The 20585-nt window shown below is 40.2% G+C and overlaps 1 protein-coding gene across 1 annotated transcript in view; it reads left to right on the forward strand.

The window, feature by feature from the left end:
- The first annotated feature begins 6988 nt into the window (after window positions 1-6988).
- GALNT6 (polypeptide N-acetylgalactosaminyltransferase 6) overlaps window positions 6989-20585 on the forward strand; it is a 74334-nt gene continuing 60737 nt past the window's right edge. Inside the window, exon 1 of the mRNA XM_032208499.1 lies at window positions 6989-7192. The gene's annotated coding sequence lies outside the window, so the exon portion shown is untranslated. The remainder of the gene's footprint in view (window positions 7193-20585) is intronic.

Genomic DNA, 20585 nt, shown 5'->3' on the forward strand with positions numbered 1-20585 from the left:
GCTGGCAGCAGATTCAGACAGGGTGGAGGAACATGAGCCAGTCCTGGAGTCTGGGGAAAGCTCTGACGAGTGCTTTGCATCGGAAGCAGAGATAGGGCCAGGGCTGTCTGACAGTTATCAGTTGCCTTCGGAGTCAGACATCAGTGAGGCAGACGAACAGCTGGAGCCTGTTACCAGTGTGCGCATGAGCAGAGTTGCCAGATGAAGGGAACAGCTAAAGAACAGGGGTCAACTTGGGATTAAGGCCACAGGTGGACGATGAATGTCTCCTCCCAGAGGAAATAAAAGACGAGTGAAAGGGAGTGGAATTTGCAGGAGACAATGAGTTCGCTAATTGGTTAGTGACTCTCCGGGACTCCTTGCCAAGTTTTGCAGATATCAGCCTGTCATCTCTCCAAGCCAGATAAGTGTGTGACTGTAAATCTTCCCTTGAAAGACTTTGCCATCTGTGAATGAGCAGAATTCACAGTAAATTAATAAAAGGGTTTTTTGTTGGGACAAGGAGTTTGCTTTATGCTCTTGGGAAGCCTCGGTCAGAACAATTTTGATCTGAAATGTCATTAGTGGCTTGATTCATAAAAATTCAAATCTATTTGCATGACATTATGGCAATGACAAAGGGATGTGGTGGCTCGGTGGCTAAGACACTGAGCTTGTCGATCAGAAAGATCGGTAGTTCAGCGGTTCGAAAGCCTAGCACCACATAATGGAGTGAGCTCCAGTTACTTGTCTCAGCTTCTGCCAAACTAGCAGTTCGAAAGCACGTAAAAAATGCAAGTAGGAAAACAGGAACAACCTTTGATGGGAAGGTAACAGTGTTCTGTGCACCTTCAGCATTTAGTCATATCGGCCACATGACCATGGAGACGTCTTCGGACAACGTTGGCTCTTTGGCTTTGAAACAGAGATGAGCACCGCCCCCTAGAGTCAGGAATGACTAGCACATATGTACAGGACAACCTTTACCTTTATGGCAAAGACATGGATGGATTTTATTGCAACAGTTATTTCTAAGACTTATGTTGGGAAGAAAAATTAAAAAAAATCTTTACTGAAATCCACCAAAGATTCTGTGACATTGCTGTCATTATATATCAATCAAATAACTTTTTCATATCTGCATCTACATTACTTCAGGGGTATGACTAGTCAACCCCTAACATTAGCATACTGGCAACAGAAAGTAACTGCCTAAAGCCCAAAGCTTAAAACTTTGTTAACTACTGTGAAGAATTTGTACATCATCTAGAATGACATATGATGCATATATTTTCTTCTCAAATGTTCATGACTCTGGAACACATAATATTAGTTCTGTCTCTATAACTTGTACATAAAACAATTAGAATAGGAAATGCAGATAATTTGGATTATTGCACCTGAATTAAATTTTGTTTGGTTAATAATTATAATAGATAAAATTTATATTTCTCATATAAGAACATTAAACCTGGAACATATTAATATTTCTGCTTTTAAAAATTCAATGTACTAAATTCAAGTCATTCACTTAAAATATATTTTGTTGTTCTGGGCCAGTGTCTATGGAGATTCTCAATCATTTAGATCATAGTTGTCCCAAAGATTCTTTTTTCAAGAGGCAACCGGTTTTTCTTTTGAAGACCTTTCACTTCTCATCCAACAAACTTCTTCAGTTCTGACTGGATGATGAGGAATGGAAGGATCTATGCTCCTTGAAGACAGCTGGTCATTTGCATTCTTTTAGAGAGTTGAGGCTACCTGGAAGTTTATCTGTGTCCTCAGAGTCACCTGAGTAGTGCAAATGGGTATGGAGCCTCCTTGGAACTGCTGAAAGGACTATGTTGTAGACTGGAGATAGATGATGCTGTATCCATCCCCCATTGTTGAGAGAGGGCTATTCAATTTGATATAGATGGCCTCTTTGACCCCTCTTTCAAACCAGGGGTCCATACAAGTTCAACAAAATAAACACTCTCTTTACACCCACCCACACATGTCTGTATATGGGTGTGTTTCTGTAGATGTGTACCAACCTCTCAAAGCAAACTAATGTAATTGCTTCCCATAACCTTTTCTAGCCCTCAGGATGGTTGCTTCCATCTTAGACTACCTGCATTTTTTCCCCAGTGTGGTGGAAATATTTCCAGATAAAATATTGGGTTGCAGCCACATACCCATTTCTAGTTACTGAGTGTGCCACTGAAGTCAATATAGAGTCCAGAGGCATTTGTAAAAAGAAAGGTAACTCAAGAGGTTGACATTCTCCTTTACAGGAGCCAATTTCCTGTTTAGGCTATAAAATCAAATCAATCTAAAAATTAAAAAGATTAGCTGAGGCAGGAAGCTTGCTGGATGCCAAGGAAGAGGTCTCTAGGTATATTAGAATAACAGGCTTCTGTGTTAGACTCTGCAGGATAATTATTTGCTCCCAACTTCAAATGATTAATAAGCAAAGAGCAAGTCACAGAACTTCCAATTCAGTACTTGCAATCTCATCCAGTTCTAACATGCCATCAGACATGCAAGCATTAAAATTACATTTGAAAATATTAATATTTCCTGTTATTATTTGACCCATTAAACAAAGATGAAAATAAGATAGAATCTTCAGATCATTTGAAGAATGGTTAATAAAAAGATTTATTCAAAACTTGATCATCATAGTCCTAGTTCTGAAACAATGGGAAACTATGGTTAATTGAAGATATCTTAGTTCAATCAAGGCATACAGGGAAGAGTGTGAGAAAAACCTGTATGGATCAGAAAAGGGGTCCATAGTCTGAATTTATTATAAATTTAATATCATTATTCAGTAATCATGGAAATCTTCAAAGGGCAACTCAGCAACTACCAAAAATAAGATCATGACTCCGGAAATATTGTTCATATTTGTCTCTCAACAACCTCAAATATGTTAAATGAGAACACACCTCTTTCCCTAGTGTTTATTTCCTTTGTATTCCAAATTTAGAGTAGAATGCCCAGAAAGCTAATTAAAGAGTAGCATTAGCTGGGAAAAGCAACCAAAGAGAGAGAAAGAAAAAGAAATACCTTTAAGCAAATCCTTTTTTATAACTTGCCATTTTTTACTGTATACATTACACCATCTTGTTTATAAATTATGTCATCGTTTATTTCACATGGATCATTTCTATGCAGCCACCAGCCTTCTCCTTTAAATCTCTGGCACCAATTATGTGCTGCCCTAAAGTATTTCACTTCTGTGCTTTATCCTCTCTTGGAGTGGGCTTTTGACCATAGAAGGAAGAGGGGAAATCCCAGTAAAAAGGATGAGGTGAGTGCTCCCAGTGAAGGGAAACTGCCTGTCCCATCAGAAGAAACATTATACAACTGTCTGCATAGTTTCCCCCCTGAAAATAATCATTCCTCCCTCAGCTCCTGGTCTCAAGCCAAAGGCTCCTCACTCCTTTACAGAAATTAAGCCATCATAGCAACGTGGTTGCTGAATCATTTTCACAGTCACTGGTAATGGAGCAGAGGAATACTACCTCAGTGGCTTTGCCCTGTCCCTCCTAATAGCAACTGTTTGGGGTTTTAAAGGAATGACTGAGCAAATGCACAGTTTGCAACACTCAAAATACGGAGGAGAATATGGGATTCCCAATGAAATATCATGTTCCCATTGGCCAGTTGGAAGAAAGTACTGATCGGCTCAAACTGTTTTCAACAATTTAGTTTGGCATAGAAGTGGCCTTTCACTACTTCCTTTATCGTTCCAGTTCGCTTTTGCCTATTTTTCTTCAAATGACTTGGCTTGCATGCCATATCTCTGAATTAAACTGGGTTTTAAGCATTATGTACCGGTACTCATTGCTTTTCACTAGATGAATGTATTGGAGAAAGGCTTCTTGAGGGCAGACTCAAGAGCAGTTGTACCCACATAATACGGGAGATAGAGAGAAAAACGGCAACCCATCTGCTGTTATAATCATTTTGTGATAGAGGCTTCCAATAAGAATATAATTTCCTTCTTCCAAAAATTTTACTGACAGCCGAATAGAATAGAATTCTTTATTGGCCAAGTGTGATTGGACACACAAGGAATTTGTCTTTGGGGCAGATGCTATCAGGGTACATAAAAAGACAAGATACATTCATCAAGAATCTTAAGGTACAACACTTAATGATAGTCATAAAGTACAAATAATCAATCAGGAAACAATATCAATATAAATCATAAGGATACAAGCAACAAAGTTACAGTCCTGCAGTCATAAGTGGGAGGAGATGGGTGATAGAAACAATGAGAAGGTTAATAGTAATAGTAATGCAGTGCTAGTGAATAAATTGACAGTGGTGACGGAATTATTTGTTTAGCAGAGTGATGGCATTTGGGAAAAAACTGTTCTTGTGTCTAGTTGTTCTGGTGTGCAGTGCTCTATAGCCTTGTTTTGAGGGTAGGAATTGAAACAATTTATGTCCAGGATGTGAGGGGTATGTAAATATTTTCATGGCCCTCTTTTTGACTCGTGCAGTGTACAGGTCCTCAATGGAAGGCAGGTTGGCAGCAATTGCTTTTTCTGCAGTTCTGATTATCTTCTGAAATCTGTGTCTGTCTTGTTGGGTTGCAGAACCAAACCAGACAGTTATAAACATGCAGATGACAGACTCAATAATTCCTCTGTAGAACTGTATCAGCATTATTATCCAGAAAGGCTACCAACTGCTGGGTAATCTTATTTTCTACTAGGGCCTTGATCATATGCTTACAACACTGATAGGATAGGAAATATACTCTCAATGTACTTACTTACATTTTAAGCTAAGTAAACATGAAAGTATTGTTTACACCTAGCATTTATTTAAAAGCAATATGTGGCCACCTATCTTAAGCAACTCTGTGCAGTGTATGACAATAAATGAATCTTTAAAGATTGACGCTGGGTAGAGAAAGGGTTGAAATTTGCTACCTCCCTAATCTGAAACATGAATTATTTCTGGGAGGGAGAATTAAAAGAAGGGAAGCAATTTATAGCAGAACTCGGGCTAGCATTGCAGTACAACAAAAACAGAACCCCTGAGGGGAAATTTCTTCATGGGATTTTCCTGAGGAAAGTTAAAATTATAACTTGAAACATGGTCGAGTGCAGATGAGGAGACTTTGGGGTCTCCCTTTTCTGTATACTGAGGCACTAGAAGGGAGGTATTTCCAGCAGTAACCAGAAATGTGTGCTTCCTGAGGAAGGCACACCATATTCTCCCTCTGTAGAACATACCAAGAGCTGTGATGGGCTTGACTAAGGCTTGCCTATGCCATTGTGGTTCCACCTGGTCAGGTAAAAGCTCCTGTGATGTCAAAAACAAGATCGCAAAGCAGCAGCTTGGCTCCATTCTCTTCTTCAGCTGATCCTGAAAGAGCACCCTTGCTTAGACAGAAACTTGCTTAGACAGAAATCTTAAATGTAATTTCCTCAAAAGGTCACTGCAGTGATAGCCAGTCCTTTCTCTTGCTCTTACTGCATCAACTCTTTACACAGACAATGGTGGACCTGCATTTAGAAACCTCTTTGCTCTGAAAGGAATGGAAAATCTGTAGCTGTGCAGCAATTAGTGTACATCGGTTTAGTGTAGTGGTAAAGGTACCACGGTCTACTACTACTAGACAGTGAGCTCTAGTCCTGCTTTAGATATGATAACTTTGAGTTAGTTACTCTCTCACAACCCGACCCACCTCACAGGGTTGTTGTAAGAAAAACAGAAGAAAGGAGCGTTAGGTATGTTTGTCTCCTTGAGTTACAAGTAGTCCTTGACCCCAACTAAGCCCCACTGCCAGCTTGCCCCATTTTTCGACCTTTCTTGCCACAGTTAAGCGAATCACTGCAGTTGTTAAGGGAATCATGAGGTCATCACATGAGCCTGGGATTATGCAACTGTCATAAATACATGCCAGTTGCCAATAACCTGAGTTTTGATTATATGACCATGTAGATGCTGTGACAGTAGTGTGAAAAACTGTCATAACTCAATTTTTGCAGTGCTTTTCTAATTTTGGTCACTAAACAAATGGTTTTAACTTAAATGACTACCTATACTTATAAAGTAATAAAGGTGGAATAAAAATCTACCAAATAAATTCCTAGCATCCCCAACCTTCGGCAGTGGGAGCTGCAGATTCCACCTACTCTGCAGGGCACTCATTATCTAAGGTTGTCTTGATGGGGACTTAATACATTGTATTATGATTTGATTTAATGTGGTTTGTTGAATAAGGCAGACGTCAGGTCAGAAACCCTACTTCACAACTGCCTCATGCCAAGCCCCACTGCAGTGCATTTGATGCAAGTTAGCATGTTGTGCAAACCCTTTCTATTTGGTCTTTAAAGACCTCCACGTTTTCCTGACAGGCAGTAATGCAGCAGGTCACCGGAGAACCAATTTAAAAAGCTGTCTTCAGTGTGCATTTGGTTAGATGTTAATCTGCAAGTTGAGTCATGAATACAAGGGCAATTTGGAACCTCTGTAGCCGAACCGCATGGGATTATCTTTTGAGTAAAGTTTACTAAGAAATGTGTGTGTGTGTGCGTGCGCGCAAAAACATTGAGCATGTAGTTTTTGTCCCAAACACAATGGCTTTTTGTGAACCAAGACCTCACAACTGTGCAACTTCCTTTGGCAGAAAGAAAGAAAGGAAGGAAGGAAGGAAGGAAGGAAGGAAGGAAGGAAGGAAGGAAGGAAAGAAAGAAAGAAAGAAAGAAAGAAAGAAAGAAAGAAAGAAAGAAAGAAAGAAAGAAAGAAAGAAAGAAAAGCATGCGTGCAAAATGGTACACGGTTGGGGTGGTTTTTAAAGCAAACCACCCTCACCATCCCGCCCTTTTTCTACCTCTTCCCCACCCCACCGCTTGATTCGTCCGTTTAATATCTTGAACGCTGAAACTCGCAAAACGGAGGCTGGATGAGATTCCCGCGTCAAGATAAGGCGAGGTTTTAGGCTCCTCGTGGGTGACGTTAAGGCGCTAGGACCCAGCAAGCCGGAGCACGCTTACACCTGTGCCGAAGGCGGCGGAGTTCCCCACCGCCTCGCCTGAGGTCGGCTGCAGGTGAGAAGACAGGCAGGCAGGCAGGCAGTGAGGCAGTTGCCCCTCCTTCCCTCCCTCCTTCCAAGACCTCGCCTGCTCCATCCTCCTCTGTGGCCAGCTTTGCGCGTGAAGTGGCTCCTCTGAGCCCGACCTCTTCTTACGCTCTTTCCTGGGTGAGTCTCTTGACGCTCTTCTTTGTGTTTCTCGGGGTCTGGTCGTGGCGTGACCTCTGCGAGTCTCGCCGGACTTCGGGGCGAAGGCTCGGAGGCGCTTTGCTCTGGTCTGGACGGCGCGCCGAGCCTGCAGGTTTAGCAGCGTTCCATTCTTGAAAGGAGCCGCGGTTATCTCGCATCCCAGACGCGGGAGGGGTCGTTGGGGGGACGGACGGGGACGGACGGACAAAATGTAACTTGCGAGCAAAGTCGAGCAACGCTCCGGCGTTTGGGGGTGTTAGGTGGGGTTTCATTGGAAAGAGAAATATGCAGCCTACTCTGGATAACTGCATCTTTGCTCCCCCACTTTTTTAGTTTTCTTTCACTTCCAACCCCCCCAACCCCTCCCCCCCGCCGGAATCTTAGATTTAATCCTCGCTTGCCACCGGCTGGCTAGGATTAGGCTGAAATAATGGGAGAACCGAGTTTACTTAGTTTATTGGCCTGTGGAGGGGGAAGTTGGGGTAGTTTACAGTTGAGAAAAAAGTAAATCGTTTTTAGTATGTAGTATTGTTACAATTGAAGTGCCACCCTTCTAGATTGGAGTTTATTTTTGTTTGTTTCCTTTATTACTTCCTACGGTACTTCATTCTGCTTTCTCACTGCCATTTTGTTCTCTTAATGCAACTTTTCCCAACCGGGTGCTTTCCAGATATATTTGGATAGTAAATCCCAGGAATTGTAACTTGGGGGGGAAGGCTGCTTGAAAATAACTCAAAGGAGGGGAGCAGAGAGAATGGTATCACTGAAACAATCCAGTTCAGGGCCCAGCCCATCAGAGGAGTGACTGGGAAAGTAGTGATCTAACAGTGCAGTTAGGTGTTAAACTTGAAAGCCTTAAGATGATTGAAAGGAGGAAGTAAGGTGCTTGCTTGATTGTTCAGCTCATTCTCTGAGGTAGACCCTGGTTGTCTGTCCCTAACTCTAACCCTGCCATCACAACAATCCCTCACTGGGACCTCACTCTCTTTGGGTGGCAGGATTTTAAAGGACACAAGCTGGTGCAAAAGAATGCTTAAGGTGAAGTAGAATAAATTCAACGTGGATATGCAGGATTTGCCTTATTTTGAAGGTGCTCTGTAGGATTAGATCTTAGATGGGGGACAACTAGAAAATCCTGGGTCTGTAAAAGAAACTGGTTCATTGAAAACCATCCTGGAAGAAGGCATTGCCTGACCAATTCTATATTATTGTGAAGAAAACTATGTGCTGTGTAAGTTGCCTGTAATCAAGCCCAGCTTAACTGGTGGTCTCTACCATTATACTGTAGTTCGGTTGGCGCTGTGTTATTTGCCTTGAAACAGACTCCATTCACCCCTTCATTAATATCAACTGCAGTGCACATCTAAATAATACGTTGCAAGCTCAAAAGTCCTCCAAAACTCAAAAATGTTTACTTCCCTGTGTCAGTAAGGGTTGAAAAATCATGTAATTCTTTAATTTAGAAACAATGAACTCTAGATTTGTAGCCAATGGTTGTGACTTCCCAGTGGCATTATGAAACAAGACAAACTTTGGAAAATCATGTTTAGATAAGAGCTTTTAGATTTCTAGCAATAATTTTTGAGGAGGAAACCCTTCTTGTATATATTATTATGGTAATTCTCACTTTAGGAAAACCATGAACTGCAGAGAAGGTTGGTAATTATCACTACCCCTGTTAGAACGGAAGTGAGGAAAAAATAACTTGCTGGAAGCCACTAATCAGTTGAAGCAGATCATAAAATGTAGACTTGAAGGTTCCGAGGGAGACTATATGCTTTGGGATATCATGCAGATATATCTTGACTTCTCTTAGATGAATCACAGGATTGGGTGGAATTATTGTTTTATTGACTCTTGGCCTTCAACTCTCCACTCACGACGGGAATAGAAATAGTGTGTCATATCTGCCACTCCCCCATCCTATGAGCAGAGTTCCTCAAGAGAAGACATTCCTATACTCCATAATGTATTTACAGTACAGGTCGGTAGAGGGAGGCTGTGAGTTAAAAGTCGGTCTGAGCCTGAGCTATGACTTGGCACTGGAAACTTTTATCAGCAGGAAAAATAGTTCAGGACACACAAAGTAAAAATAGCTAGTATTTCAGGTCTAAATCTTGCTCACCAAAGGGGATGTTTGAACAGACGCATTGAGAGAAGTCCCACTTCCTCAAGGCTGCTTGCATAAAATGAAAGTGAATCAGTTTGGATCTCCAACGTAAAAGGAAAAGAATTGTCATAGACAATGAAACAATCCATCTTGCCTCTGTTCAAAGATTTAGCAGCTTCATCTATCACATTGTTCCCCCAATTTGCTACAGTTGTAGGACGCTATTTAGAAAATGTGGGGATCCCACAATTAAACATAAACCCCCTGTGCTTGTGTCTAAAAGCATGGAAGTTGTTAGTGAATAAAATACTGGTAATAGATGGAGTTGTAGATACTTTTATACCCCCATTTAAAAAGAGTTTTTAAAAGGCATATTTTACCAAGGATGTAATCCAAAATTAAGGCTTTAATTACAGGTTGAGGCAGGGGCTGTGTTGGCAAATGGACTTCAGTTAAAGTGGGTCATTGCTGACACTGATGATCAGCTCTGGCTGGTGAATTTGGGATACTGGTATGAGTCATCAGTGGCCCCACTTTGAGAATCTCTAAATTAGCAGGTAATCCACATAGAGATGGTAGCAGAAAGATGCATCACAGGAATGGAGAATCCTTCCTCTTAAAAGTTAAATGTATAACTAACATTAAAAAGTGAAATTGAAGATCTGGGGCCCTAAGAATAACTTTTCTGTTTTGTGGGATTTTGTTTAATGTGTGCCCACATAACTTCCCCTTTTTAAATCTGTTTTTGGCAGTATGTTTTATGTGTTTTACCAAAATGAATAACAAAGATAGACTCAAGTTTTGGTTCCTTCTAATTTTCTTGGTTGAACTCTCCAAATAGTTTGATATCTACATATTACAGGTAGTCCTTGACTTACAACAGTTTGTTTAGTGACCGTTCAAAGTTACAACAGCACTGAAAAATGTGATTTAAGGCCTTTTTTCACAGATACAATTTTTTGCAGTATTCCCATGATCATGTGATCAAAATTTAGATGCTTGGCAATTGGTTCATATTTGTGATAGTTGCAGTGTTTTGGGTTCATGTGATCACTTTTGAGAACTTCTGACAAGCAAAGTAAATGGGGAAGCCAGATTTACTTAACAACTGGGTTATTAACTTATCAAGTGCAGTGATCCACTTAAACACTGTGGTAAGAAAGGTCATAAAACAAGGCAAAATTCACTTAATAAATATCTCACTTAACAACAAATCTTGGGCCCAATTGTGGTCATAAGTCAAGGATTACCTATATTCCCTGAACATCAACTCTTGCCTACATAATTGATGTTAAAAATGATTCCACACTCTATTAATATTTTTTACAAAAAAGAGGGCCTCGTAGTTATGATTATAAAGCAGGTCATCATGGGACTGGAACCTTTTTATGACCTATTTTTGTGGTAGTCATAAAGCAAATTCATTATTCACGATGGACAGGCTTTGCAGGTCCAGCAAAACCATAAATCATGGTTGATTCAGGGCTTGGATAAATATGGTGAATAAAGCTCAACTGATAAAGATGAAGGACTATAGTATCTGATTTTGATTTGTCTGTATAGTCTCCATGGTAACAGTATGGAAATGAGGATGAGAATATAGTCTTCTGTGAGGTTATTTCCAATTTGCTGATCCAATCTACTTCCTGGGATTTTCTCATGGTCTCCTCTCCAGATAGACTCAGTGCTGCCACCTGCTGATCTAGCCGAGGTGATCTAACCGAGGTGGCGCAGTGGTTAAATGCAGCACTGCAGGCTACTTCAGCTGACTGCAGTTCTGCAGTTCGGCTGTTCAAATCTCACCAGCTCAAGGTTGACTCAGCCTTCCATCCTTCTGAGGTGGGTAAAATGAGGACCCAGACTGTGGGGGCAATATGCTGACTCTGTAAACCGCTTAGAGAGGGCTGAAAGCCCTATGAAGCGGTATATAAGTCTAACTGCTATTGCTATAGTTGATTACTTTCATCCTACATGTCAAATTCTTTTGGGCCATTATTGATGTAAGAGTTTTAATATCAGGAGCTGTTGATCCAAAATTCAACAGAAATAAAACTAGTTGAAAAGGAAGATCACTGTAGTCACAATAGGCAGAGGCTGATTTTTTATGAGTACCTTTTGAGCTATTCTTGAACATTGTTGTTGTGACTAAATCTAAATTAAACGCTAGCCTAAAATTGATTCACATTTTTTACACAGATGATAGCTAACTTGACAGCATCATCATATACCGTACCCCTCCCATGATAGTTACTTTAATATGAATGTGATCAAACCAGCTTTCTCAAAAAATCAAATGCATAATAAATAAGTAAATCAGAACAATGTTGGAAAGAAAAGGAAGGAAAACTGGAAATCAGTTGTGTTGTCAGGAGTCATATAAGGAACTAAAGCCCAGCTTGGCAAAATGAATAGGGGGACCTACCTTCCAAACTCAAACTTCCCCAATTCAGAAGTGACAAAATGCCATTATCTAAAGAGAACGAAGGAAATCCATTCTTGCTGGAATGGATAAGGAAAATTAGGTGGTGGCAACTTTTTTGACTCCCCAAAAGAGCAAACCTCTCTACCTATTTATGCTTCTTTATGAGAAAGTCTAGTTAAGTACAGCCAGTCACTTTTCTGAGTGTATATTTGGAGTTATAAATCCTCAGGCTACTTCCCTTGATAATGAGATAATGAGGATAACATTTAAACCCATCAGAATTAAATGCTAATTCCAATGCAAGGCAGACTGCTTCCAAGACTTGGTATCCGTTAGCTGTCCAGAGATCGTGAACTCTTAAATAAGGCATCGGCTGATAAAATACAAAATTACTTGGTTTGCTGTCCTTTTTGCTTTAGAGGGAATATCATGCAAGGAACAAATGGGAATGGCAGGAAAAACAGGGAAATCATCAATACCTTGAGCTCTTGGTTTTCATCTCTTTCATAAACATGTCTCAGATTGCCTAGTCATCATTTGATTGGTTTGGTTTTAAATAATCTTAGAGTGCATTTATAAGCCCTCTTTTTTATAAAGTAACACACCCAGTTCTGAGTTGTTCAACAAACACAGTGCGATGTTTGAACCAAGTTTGAGTCTAGTGAAAATAATTCCTGTGGAGAATCATGAGGGAAACATTTAGGACAATCGTAGTGTCCTAAGGCAGGACTCCTCAAACAAATACTTCCAGGTGTGCTGGATCATAACTCCCACAACCCCCAGCTGCATGCTTACTGAGAATTGTATAGGACATACAACCCCTCCCCCCAAAGAGCACCCTTGCCCTAAACTGTCTAAAATCTCAAATGCTTGTGTTTTTTACTGTTGCTAAAAAGAATTCAAGAAAGGAACCATAATTTAACTCCATAGTCTACGAAGTACTTTCTATTGCATATTGCATATTTCTTCCTGGTCACGATCACTCTTGCCATAGGCAAGATGACAGCAAAATAGAATAAAATTATGTGGAAGAACCTGCTCTTTTACACACCCACCCCTAGTTCCTTTTCCAGTGTGGGAGCAAATTGACCTTTGAAATCGGGGGCAATTCAAAGACATTTTTTTGGAAATTTGTTTAACCTGTTAAACAAAGGCCCAGAGTCTAGGTTTTTAATGTTTAAAATTCTTGGAAGTGAAAGTAGTTTGTATCAAATAGTCCAGCAATATGGAAATTGAATGTTGTTTTCAGCCTTAGTGGCAGTAATGTGCTCACATGCACAATATATTAAAGAGAGCTGCGGCTTAAAAAGATAGTATTGCAACATAGAAGGTCTGAGCAGTTATTAGCTAGTACATAACTGCCCCACCCTGACGGGAAGTTTTCTGTATCAATTTATCTTTTCCATTTTGTGTTACATATATAAGATTCTCTATTGGAGACCTTCCAGATATGTGTGACCAAGTCCCATAATACTCAGCTTGCATGGGTATTGGAATTATGGAAGCCCAGCACTTCAAAAAGGCAAAAAACCCTGGCAAAGGCAGTTTGGGGTTCATCCAAACTTGTAGAATTGGATTGCTTAATCTCCTTTTTCACATTTAGAAAGACTTCAAAGTACATCTCTAATTGTTAATCACCTTAATTCGTCCTTAATGTTGTTCGTGGGTTTTTTCCCCCTCCAAATAACTTCAGTAATTGACAGTATATAAAGTAGACATATTAAACATTCAGGTCACTAGATAGCAACAAAAAAGTAGAATTTTTCCTGTAGCTCTTTTGCTGATTTAGCCTGTTTTGTTTGTTTACAGCCAGAATATAAAGCCACACAGATGAATTAAACATATGTGTGCTTGTGTTTATATATTGTGCTAAGCAAAAAAACATTACATTAAAGTAGGACATGAAAAATTAATAGACTTTCCAGAAGACATTAGCTAGGAACCACCAAGTAACTCTAGTAGCACTAATAAAGTCTATCCACATATGAATTTAGATTGATAGTTGGCTCATTTTACCAATAAAGATTAAATGGGGTAAAGAAGATATTGCATGTTTATGTGAAACATAAAATCATTGAAGGAAATATTTTATAAGTTTATTGCAAGAGACACACCAAATATAATACACCTCCTTTTCCCCACCTGATACCTTTTAGATGTACTGGAGTACAGTTTTTGCCATCTGCAGGAATAGGGGCATGCAGAAGACAGAACCTGGTTAAAGAAGCTGGTGTGTTAACTGAGCTGGGAAAACCACAGATACTGACATTTAAGCACTACTGATACTACAAGTAGTCCTCAGCTTATGACCACAATTGAATCCAAAGTTTCCACTGCCAAGCAAGGCAGTTGTTAAGTGAGATTTGCTCTCATTTTACGAATTTTCTTGCCAGAGTTGTTAAGTGAATAATGTAGTTGTTAAGTGAATCATGTGGTCATTAAATGGATCTGGCTTTCCCCTTTGACTTTGCTTGTCAGATGCTGGCTGGGAAGATTACAAATGATGATCATGTGACTCCAGGACAGTGCAACTGTCATGAATACATGTCATTCGCCAAGCGTCCGAATTTTGATTGTGTGACACTGGTCGTAAGAGTGAAAACCGGTCATAAGTCATTTTTTCAGTGGAACTTTAGTCACTAAATTAATGATTATAAGTCAAGGACTACCTATATTAGTGTAGAGGATAACTTTATTTCTTTTTCTTTTAAGAATCTAGATTTCTAGTTAAAGGTGGTAGTCGTTCCTGACTCTAGGGGGCAGTGCTCATCTCCGCTTCAAAGCCAAAGAGCCACAGCTGTCCGAAGACGTCTCCATGGTCATGTGGCTGGCATGACTAAATGCCAAAGGGGATGGAACACTGTTACCTTCCCACCAAAGGTGGTTCCTATTTTTCTACTTGCATTTTTTACATGCTTTTGAACTGCTAGGTTGGCAGAAGCTAGGACAAGTTACAGGAGCTCGCTCCATTACACGGCGCTAGGGATTCGAACCGCCAAACTGCCGACCTTTCTGATCCACAAGCTCAGCTCCTTAGCCACTGAGCCACCGCATCACCGCGATTTCTAGTTAGATTCTCTCAAAACCCAGGTGCCCTAAAATGTCGGCATCTCTGCAGGTACCTATAATGCTTGAGGTCAAGAAAATTTGAAATTGTACTCTTGGAAGAAAAGTACATATCTGGGCACATTGTAGTTATTTTGCCCAGTTGAGAATTGTGTTGTAAAAAATATTGAGTGGGGTGTAAAAGCAGTGTGAGCTTTTCCAATGTTTATATTTTACCTCTCAGGTAAATAAAACCTTCACTGTCATGTTTGGTAAATTGTGATGTGGATATATCATTTTCCTTTCTGTGAAATTTCCTTATTTCATGTAATTATTTTTAGCTTAGTGCTTTATAAAGGACAGAAAGATGCTTACTGCACAGAGTTCTTCAGAGTACTGTAGCTAATAAAAGAACATTTTAGAGGTCTCTGCCCGCTGCTTTAATTAAATTAAATTAAAAATTAAAATTAAATTAATGGATTACTGAGCCTTCTTCATGTGCAGTGTTTCTCTAATTGTCCCTTTACCCATTGTTTCAGACAAGTATGCATGTACAGGTAGTCCTCGACTTATAACAGTTTGCTTAGTGACTGTTCAAAGTTATAACGGCACTGAAAAAGTGGCTTATGACCATTTTTCACACTTACATCCATTGCAGCATCCCCATGGTCGTGTGATCAAAATTCGCACACTTGGCAACTGACTCATATTTATGATGGTTGCAGTGTCCGGGGGGGGGGGGGGGAAGAGGCATCACGTGATCACCTTTTGTGACCTGGTGAGCAAAGTCAATGAGGAAGCCAGATTTACTTTACAACCATGTTACTAATTTCAGAACTGCAGTGACTCTCTAAACCAGTGTTTCTCAACCTTGGCAACTTGAAAATGTCTGGACTTCAAGACCCAGAATTCCCCAGCCAGCGAATGCTGGCTGGGGAATTCTGGGAGTTGAAGTCCAGACATCTTCAAGTTGCCAAGGTTGAGAAACATTGCTCTAAACAATAGTGGCAAGACAGATCATAAAATGGGGCAAGACTCCCTTAAGAAATGTCTTGCTTAGCCACAAACATTTGGGGCTGAATTGTGATCGTAAGTCAAGGACTACCTGTATGTAAAATCAAATGTGAGTGCGTGAATGAGGAACCATCTGAGACTGCAAGATGTACTTGAAAAATATCCCAGAAGAAGACAGTTGCCAAATTACTTTTGTACAGTTACCAAGAAAAATGCATGGCTGTGTCCATGAATGTCACTCAAAACTAGAGCTTGATGCTGATGTGACTACTGCTTGCTTTTCCTGATATATAAATCTTGCTTCTTGTGCTCCAGTATGACAGTTACTAATGCAAATTATTAATCTCCGCATCAAGATGCTTGTGACTCACCCTATTCTTCTTAAAGATCATTCTTACTGCATAAGCCCTGAACTTGTACCCTAAAATCCTCCATGGGTGGAGTGGTACCATTTTTGAAGCCTTGTCATGGTCCTAGGTAGAGTGGATTACCGTATTTTTTCGATTATAAGACGCACCTTTTTCCCTCAAAAAAAAGGCTGAAAAATCTGGGTGCGTCTTATACGCTGAATACAGCATTTTTTGCTTCCCGAAACCCAAATGGCCATGCTTAGCTTGTAGGAAGCTTTCAGAGAGCTCCTGGGGGCTGGGGAGGGCAGAAATTGCTCAATTTTGCCCCCCCAACCCCCAGGAGCACTCTATAAACTTCCTGAAGGCTATCCATGCCCTTTTCCCCCCACAAAAATGGACCATTTTTGGTTGTTTTTGCCCCATCCCCCACCCCCCGAGGAGCACTCTGCAAGCCTCCTAAATGCTATTCATGCTTTTTGGGGGGGGGGGGGAACGGGCCCATTTTCATGAAAAAGAGGCCATTTTGGGAAGATTTGCAAAGTGCAAAAATTTCTTTTTTATTTGCCTCCTCAAAACCTTGGTGCGTCTTATACTCCGGTGCATCTTAAACTCCGAAAAATATGATACATCAGGCTGGGTAGATAAATAACCTGAGAATATTTTCATATCCATGTACTGATACACTTTCATGGCAAGCATTGAGATCCAACTAGACAGAGTTCCAAGAAGAGTTCACACTCAAATTATGTTGGTGATATCTGTCTTCCCAAGATGCTGTGTGACTGATGCCCTTATTTTACTTGCCAGAAATTTACTTCACCAGACATGACTGACAACTGAAGTTTTCCAGGCTTAAAGTTCAGAAGATTGGAGGCATCTCATTTGGAGGTGTAGGACAAACAGTCACATCTGCAATATAGGTAGTCCTTGACTTTCAACAGTTTGTTTAATGACTGTTCGAAGTTAGAACGGCATTGAGAAAAATGACTTGTGACCATTTTTCACACTTATGACCATTGCAATATCCCCATGGTCATGTGATGACAGTTGCAGTGTCCTGGAGTCATGTGATCACCTTTTGCGACCTTCTGACAAGCAAAGTCAATGGGAAGCCAGATTCACTTAATAACCCAGTTACTAGATTAACAAGTGCAGTGATTCACTAAACAACTGTAGCAAGAAATGGCTAAAGTTTGAAGGAAAGGCATTTGAAATCTGTTTTGTGTTAACAGTTGTACAGACATAATAATTAACCAGTTGTTTCTATATATTCAGTTCACAACACTTATATTTTCCATGATCTCATAATGTGATAAGAGTGGCTGATTACTGATCTCACTATTAGAATACTTTATAAATCACGCCATAAAAATAATTCTTCAGCTGGTTTCAATATATATGTTAGTTTTTCCATTCATATGGTAGAAATGTCAGTTAATGTAACTATATTAAAACAATAATTGTGTCTTATTTTTTCAGGTTTATAATATTAAGAGAAAAAATGTTACAAAAGGCTTAGGATGCTTATTCTTTCATTAGTAATAAATACATTTATTACTTTTAATTATATGTATAATCATCTCAGGGACGCGGTGGCTCAGTGGCTAAGATGCTGAGCTTGTCAATCAGAAAGGTCGGCAGTTCGGCGGTTCGTATCCCTAGCGCCGCATAATAGAGTGAGCTTCCATTACTTGTCCCAGCTTCTGCCAACCTAGCAGTTCGAAAACATGTAAAAATGCAAGTAGAAAAAAAAGGAACCACCTTTGGTGGGAAGGTAACAGTGTTCCATGTGCCTTCGGCATTTAGTCATGCCGGCCACATGACCAAGGAGACGTCTTCAGGCAGTGCTGGCTCTTCGGCTTTGAAACGGAGATGAGCACCGCCCCCTAGAGTGGGGAACGACTAGCACATATGTGCGCAGGGAACCTTTACCTTTAATGATTTCAACCTGTATATACTGTAGCCAGTTCAGTTCCTAATTTCTCTTCAGTCTCTTTTAATTAAATTTTTAATTGAAAGTTTTATTGAAGTGAAATTTCAGTTGAATTTTTTTTTAAATAAGAACTAATACAAACTAAAATAGAATGAAAAAAAGGGAGAAAAAAACCCTAAAAGTGCAGAAAGGGGGAAAAAAAGGAAAAGACAATTAAATATAAAGAAAGATGTAAACCAGTGGCTTCAGTCTTCTTCACAGCATATCACTACAATTATATTTTAACCACCTTGTTTCTAAAGTGACATCATGACTCTCTTCTTTCACCTTATCACCAAATTTTTCTTCAATCTCAACTTTAAATAGTGACGGTAGAATTTACCTAAAGGATGTTGGGAGTAGAAATCCAGCCACATGGAAGATAGTGAACTAGGAAAGACTACTATTGAGAGAGGATCGATCAATTATTTATATTTTCTAATAACATTAAAAAGGGACGTGGTGGAAAAGATGCTGAGCTTGTTGATCAGAAAGGTTGACAGGTCAGTGGTTCGAATCCCTAGTGCCGCATAACAGAGTGAGCTCCCGTTTCTTGTCCCAGCTTCTGCCAACTTAGCAGTTTGAAAACATGTAAAAATGCAAATAGAAAAATAGGGACCACCTTGGTGGGAAGGTAACATTAACACCAAGGACCATTATTGGCATATACCGTATTTTTCGGAGTATAAGATGCACCTTTTTCCCTCAAAAAAGAGGGTGAAAATCTGGGTATGTCTTATACACTGAATACAGCATTTTCTGCCACCCGAAACCCTGCCCCCTTCACCAAAATGGCTGTACAGAGCCTGTATGAGGCTTTCAGAGTGCTCCTAGGGGCTGGGGAGGGCAGAAATGAGTGAAAAACCGGTGGTTTTTTGCTCAATTTTGCCCCCTCCCCCAGTCCCCAGAAGCACTCTATAAGCTTCCTAAAGGCTATCCATGCCCCTTTTTTGGCAAAAAATGGGCCCATTTTCACGAAAAACAGGCCATTTTTTGCTCATCCCCCCTCCCCGGAGCAATCTACAAGCCGCCTAAGGGCTATTCATGTCCTTTTTTTGAAAAAAAATGGGCCTGTTTTTGGGAGGTTTGCAGAGTGCAAAAACTTTTTTTTTAATTTGCCTCTTCAAAACCTTGGTGCGTCTTATACTCCAAAAAATATGGTAGTTTATGTTTCCATTCCTAAAAAAGGGTAAAAAGATGGCATGATCGCAAAGACCTTAGAAAAATAATTAAACCTAACATGAATGCATGCACTTTCTAAAACTTGCTCCAAATCACACACCTGTTCCTTTACAGAGAATGCAGTCCTGTCCAAAGCAAACATTGGAACCAAAATAAAGCTAGATATGTCCCCAGTGAACAGCCATCCTGTACTGCAAAGATTCAGTTGGCCTATCTAGATCCTCACAGCCTCCTGGAACAAGGTCAGACCTGGATGGTGATACACAAATGCAGGCAGTCCTTGACTAATAACCATTCATTCAGTTACCTTTCAAAGTAAACAGCAGTACGAAGAAAGTGGCTTATGACCAGTCCTCACACTCGTCATTGGATCAAAATTTGGGCGCTTAGCAATCAGCATGAATTTACAAAAGTTGTAGCATCCCAGGGTTATGTGACTGCCATTTGCAACCTTCTCAGCTGGCTTCTGACAAGCAAAATCAATAGAGAAAGCTGCATTTGCTTAACAACTGCATGATTCACTTAACAACTGCAGTGATTCACCTAGCAACCATGGCCTAAAAGTTCATAAAATTGGGTGCGACTCATCCTCCTTGCTTAGCAATAGCACTTAGACTTATATCCCACTTCACAGTGCTTTACAGCCCTCTCTAAGCTGTTTACAGAGTCAGCCTATTGCCCCCAACAGTTTGGGTCCTCATTTTACCCACCTCAGAAGGATGGAAGGCTGAGTCAACCTTGAGCCTGGTGAGATTTGAACTGCCAATTTGCAGGCAGACAGCAGAAGTAACCTGTAGTACTGCACTCTAACCACTGTGCCACCTCGGCTCAACAGAAATTCTGATCCCAATTATGGCCATAAGTTGAAGACCATAAGTATCATCAGTGTATTGATAATATCTTACCTCAGACTGATCAGGCAATGCCGTGCAGATACTAAATGGTGTAAGGAGACAGCCAAGCCCTGCAGCGCTTCATATCGGAGCAATCAGTAATCATTAAAGCATTTTTTTAAATCAAAGGATATGCAAAGTATTTGGCATAAGAATAGGCTGTTGCAGTGCCATTTCTTTTGCTGTGTTTAATAACGAATTGCCCACTTCCTTTCTTTCTTGGCCCCAAAGCCTGCAGATCAGAGGAGCGAATCAGCCATTGTTCCGTTGCGTCCTCTCAACAGAGGAATAATCATGGCTAAAATAGAAAGAAAGGAAAAATGGTTGTAGCAGTGAGCTTTTGTCTTACCGTGGGTTTGTCAGGTGCCTGACAATGCTGACTAT

This window comes from Thamnophis elegans, chromosome 2 (assembly GCF_009769535.1).
Source record: "Thamnophis elegans isolate rThaEle1 chromosome 2, rThaEle1.pri, whole genome shotgun sequence".
Lineage (NCBI taxonomy): Eukaryota > Metazoa > Chordata > Lepidosauria > Squamata > Colubridae > Thamnophis > Thamnophis elegans.